The 5041-nt window shown below is 46.9% G+C and overlaps 1 long non-coding RNA gene across 1 annotated transcript; it reads right to left on the bottom strand.

Annotated features, from left to right (window-relative positions):
• Positions 1-2680: 2680 nt before the first annotated feature.
• On the bottom strand, positions 2681-3965 carry LOC113221316. The gene is made up of 2 exons (XR_003307809.1): positions 3532-3965; positions 2681-2820 (listed from the first exon to the last, which is right to left on the bottom strand). It is a non-coding gene; the product is annotated as an uncharacterized LOC113221316 (long non-coding RNA).
• Between the last annotated feature and the right edge of the window lie 1076 nt (positions 3966-5041).

Raw genomic sequence — 5041 nt, 5'->3', positions numbered from 1 at the left:
TTCAGTACAGTGTGAAATGAGAATCAAATTTCCTATCCATTACCTCATATACTTCACTTTTGTGTGTGTGATGAGAATGCTGTTTGTCACTTTAATCATCAGCTCTTAATGTCTTCATGCTAGGGACAGGAAAGGCTCCACACTTGACTTTCCCTCCTGTTTTCTTATCCGTTGTCAACGCCTGAATGTACCCTCCTGGCTTCTGTCACATTCTACACCTAGCCTGATCCTTGTGCACTGACCTTCCTTCCAGAGACTATCCTTAGGGAGTGACTTTATGCACAGACTTCACATGCTCTTCCCACCTCCTTCATCCCCACAAGCCCCATCTCAGCCCCATCTGATTATTTCTTCCCTCTCTCATTTCCTGTTAATCTGCTGGTTTTCTAACCTGAAGGGTAACTGCTTACTCCTTAGTGTTTTGCCTTAATTTCTAAGTCACAGGCTGCTTTTCCTCGTGACATGATTTTAGTCTCATTCTGTAAGTCTTGGTATGTGGTTTTATTCACTGGCAAGTTTTTGTTTGTTTTTGAGACACAGTCTTGCTCTGTTGCCCAGGCTGGAGTACAGTGGTGCCATCTTGGCTCACTGCAACCTCTGCCTACTGGGCTCAAGCAATTCTCTTGCCACAGCCTCCCGAGTAGCTGGGATTATGGGCACACCCCACCACACCTATCTAATTTTTGGATTTTTAGTAGAGACGGTGTTTCACCGTGTCAGCCACGTTCCTCTCGAACTCTGGACCTCAAGTGATCTACCCACCTCGGCCTCCCAAACTACTGGGATTACAGGCGTGAGTCACTGTGCCCCACCCCTTTGCACCATATTTAAGTGATGATATTTTTGCACATTGAGGTAGCTTCATTCCACAGGTTTAGATCTGAAGCATTTTCACTATTGTTTCTTCCCATGTATTTCCCGGTTTGCAGGTCAGTTTTTTCTTTTAACTCATCAGTGACATAGTGGGTTATATACCTTTGAATTTCAAACAATATTTTTTAAAATTTCTTTTTGCTGATTTTTATCTATGTTAATTTTAACTTGACATGTTCCATAGATGGGCATCACTAAATATTTTTTCACTCTGTTATTTGATGGATTTTCACATCTCAAGCCAGCTAAGAGTGTGGGAAATATGACTGCTTAAAGCACAGGGATCACAAGTGATTTGGATTCATGAGGGTAACCCAGATGAGGGTGTACCATTGTACCTGGCCCACAGCACTCAGTAACTGTTACCTTTGATTTCTTTTATTTATTTATTTGAGACAGAGTTTTGCTCTGTCCGCCAGACTGGAGTGCAAAGGGTTGATCTCTGCTCACTACAACCTGCGCCTCCCAGGTTCAAGTGATTCTCCTGCCTGTCTCTCTTTTTTTCTTTTTTTTGAGATGGAGTCTTGCTCTCTTTCCCAGGCTGGAGTGCAGTGGCATGATCTCGACTCATTGCAAGCTCCACATCCTTGATTCACACCATTCTCCTGCCTCAGCCTCCAGAGCAGCTGGGACTACTGGTGCCCGCCACCACGCCTGGTTAATTTTTTTGTATTTTTAGTAGAGACAGGGTTTCACTGTGTTAACCAGGATGGTCTGGATCTCCTGACCTCATGATCTGCCCGCCTTGGCCTCCCCATGTCCTGGGATTACAGGCGTGAGCCACGGCGCCCTGCACTGCCTCAGTCTCTTGAGTAGCTGGGATTACAGGCACCCACTACCATACCCAGCTAATTTTTGTATTTTTACTACAGATGAGCTTCCACCATGTTGGCCAGGTTGGTCTTGAACCTCAAATGATCTGCCCGCCTCGGCCTCCCAAAGTGCTAGGATTACAGGCATGAGCTACCGCACCCAGCTTGTCACCTTGATTTAAATGAATGTAACTTTCTTAGTGTCTTGGTGTTGGTTAACTTCTGTGGAGTTTGATACTGCTCATTTTGCTGTTTGTTCTGTTTTTCCAGAGTCCCCTTATCACTTGACCTGCTGTCACATTATGTTTGATTACGGATACCCCATCAACCTGGGTCTCTCTTTACAGGCTTTGTACACATATGTCTACACATAGCGATTCGGATTATCTCAGAATCCCACATCCTCACTGTTCCCCTCCCCCCTACCCCTCCACCCCCCACCAGTACCTTTCTGAAGTTTTCTAGTCCTTCCTTTTCGGTTGTGCTCCTTAAAGCCCAGGCCCATGCCTGACTTTGGTTCCCACTGAGTTCTGTTACAAGGATTCCACATTTGTGGATATTAAATCTTTGGCAAGGTCATTTACCTGGGCTGGAATAAGACTCTTGGCTGATCCTCCTTCCTAAACACCCACCCAATGGGAGAGGCTGATACTCAACATGCAAATCTTGCTTTTTAATTCTTCAGGCAAAGTGATGTTGGAAGACATTGTGGCGGGGGTGGTGTGTGAAGATTTACAAATACTTTTTGAATATCTGCTTCATGATAGGTCTCAGAGGTGCCTTGTGGGTGTGGCTTTGGAGGGATGATGACGAGGAAATTGTGGATATTAGGGAATTCAGGAAAGGAAAATATCACTCACAATTCAACAATTCAGAGAAAGCTCCTAAGGGAATTTCTGGCTGCTTGATGTCCAGAGGCCAGGTCCTCACTTTGTATCAAGGCTCAGGACTGTGGATAGAGAATTTAAAGGGGCACCAAAAAAACTCAGTAATCAAGATAAACAAAATTTTAATGTAATATCTTTAAAAATACAAATTGATGCATAAAGAAAACACCCATGTTGAACAAAACGGTAACAATGTTGCCTCCTCTTCAGCACCACCCCACCCTCCAGAAGTTTCCTCCAAGCTGCACCTGTGAGATAAAAAAAAAGATAAAATAAAAACCTGTAAGAGAAAAGATAAAAATGAGATCAGCCTGGGGGCTCATGCCTGTAATCCCAGCACATTGGGAGGCCGAGGCAGGTGGATCACTTCAGGTCGAGTGTTCAAGACCAGGTTGGGCAACATGGCAAAACGCCGTTGCTACTAAAAATATATATAAAATAATTAGCTGGGCATGGTGGCAGGTACCTGTAATCCCAGCCACTTGGGAGGTTGAGGCAGGAGAATCTCTTGAACCCGGGAGGCAGAGGTTGCAATGAGCTGAAATCACACCATTGCACTCCAGTCTGGGTGACAGAGTGAGACTCTGTCAAAAAAAAAAAGACCCTCAGAAATTTCTGGCTCAAGTCTCCCATCCTCACCACCACTACCACCAGGCGATCTTGTGCTGTTCACCCAGGTCCAGCCTCCATCTCCTAAAATCCCGGGAAAATGCTACAAGACTCTCCCCATCTCCATTCCAGGAGTTTGCTGCAAGCCAATCTTGCTCTCCCTGAAAATAGCCTTGGGGTTCCCTGTCCTGGTACACCCTCCTACTGTAGGGGACACAGGGCCAGTGTCACCTGCAAACCAGGAGTCCTGGCAAAGCATCGCCTCTCCCTGAGCTGCTTCTGTCCCAACCTGGCATCTGCTAGGGGAAGGGCACACCAGGGAGGAGACTTGCGTGGTGAGCTCAGGTCACCTTCAGGGGAAGGTCAGTGCATACTGGCCAACCTGGACCACATTTTCCAGAATCTTTCAGCATTACCGCGATGCTCTTGTGGTCAGCAGACCTCATTGGTTCCCAGCAAAACTTGTCAATGTCACTTGGGCATCTTAACAGTGGGCTCCTAAACTTGGTTGTGTGTGCTGTGCAGCTGTCAGAGGCACCCTGTGTGGGCAAAACCAACTGCTTTCCCGCCTCTCTAGCTCCAAAACTACAATCCCCAGAGGCCTCTGCAGTCACTTCACTACCCATCCTACACACCTTCCCTGTGTCCGGTTAATGTCAGAAGCACTTCTGGTCTGTAGCCTCGGCTGGTTAGGCTGGTTGGCACCCAGTAAGGCCTCCCTCCAGGTCTTCCCCACACCTCTGCTCCTCGTTACCTGACCGGCTTCAGGATCCGCAAGGTGCATTCATGTTCCATGGGTGCCCTACAGGCAGTCAGCATGCCCCTCTGCGTGTCCCTGTGTTACTCACAGAGTTGAAGGCTGGGAGCCGTAGAGCTGTCTCAGAATTCAGGCGCTCTTCTGTGGGCACCTGCAGGACATTTTCCTTTCACTGGAGCCCACAGGGTTAGAGACAAACCCTCACTCTGTGGCTTGGGGACAAGGGCTTCACTCCCTGGCCTGAATTTGGAGCAAAGCTTGAGGGTGCTGGGTCAGTCTGGGCCCCACGTGGATGGGAATTTTCTGCCCTAGTGATTTCTGTGACATCCCAGACCCCAACTGTGGGGCTCTGGAGTGGACTGTGCTTCACCTCGTGGCTGGGGTTTTCCACTGAGAGTTGAAAAAGGGGTGAGAATTACCTTTAATTCCATCTTGGCCGTCAACAGGATGGATCCCCTTAACTTTTCTTGCCCTGGAGACTGCCTGGTTGGTATTGGGGAAAGTTCATTCTTAGTCCTGGAAGAGCGGCTCCTTCTAACCAGAGTCCTCCCTCAGCATTCCTTTCTGCTCCATCCATACCGCAGTCATTCATGAAGTCGTTAATTGTAAACACATATGGAATGGTTTAAATAAAAGTACAGAGATGTGTGCACTTAATTGTTCAGTGATGTGGATGAAGGGCAGGGACATCAGAGATGCCTGTGACTTCAAAGGGTTGGGGAGGACTCCCAGAAATAGGGTTGTCTCAGCTGCCCCTGACCGGTTTGATACCTTGGAGATTAGGGGGAAGGCATTTCAGTGGGAGGCGGGAAGGAAGCATAGTCTCAGAGGCTGGGCTCTTGCTACCATGTGGAAGGATTATGGTGGCGAAGGGCCTTCTTCAGGTTGATTTTTAAATATGCATAGGTGAAGATACAGACTAACTATTCACACATAGAACAAGGAGAAGCTTGATATAGGCTAACTTGAATTTTACATTTGAGAGCATTTTCAGCTTCTGGAAATTGGGACATTTCACCCAAAATTCCAGATTCCCTGCTTCTCTGAAAATAAATCTGCCCTAACTCTTCACTATTCCTTTTTTTTTTTTTTTTTTTTTTTTT

This window comes from Piliocolobus tephrosceles, unplaced genomic scaffold, assembly GCF_002776525.5.
Source record: "Piliocolobus tephrosceles isolate RC106 unplaced genomic scaffold, ASM277652v3 unscaffolded_23248, whole genome shotgun sequence".
Taxonomy (NCBI): domain Eukaryota; kingdom Metazoa; phylum Chordata; class Mammalia; order Primates; family Cercopithecidae; genus Piliocolobus; species Piliocolobus tephrosceles.
This window is presented reverse-complemented; position numbering and strand designations above follow the sequence as displayed.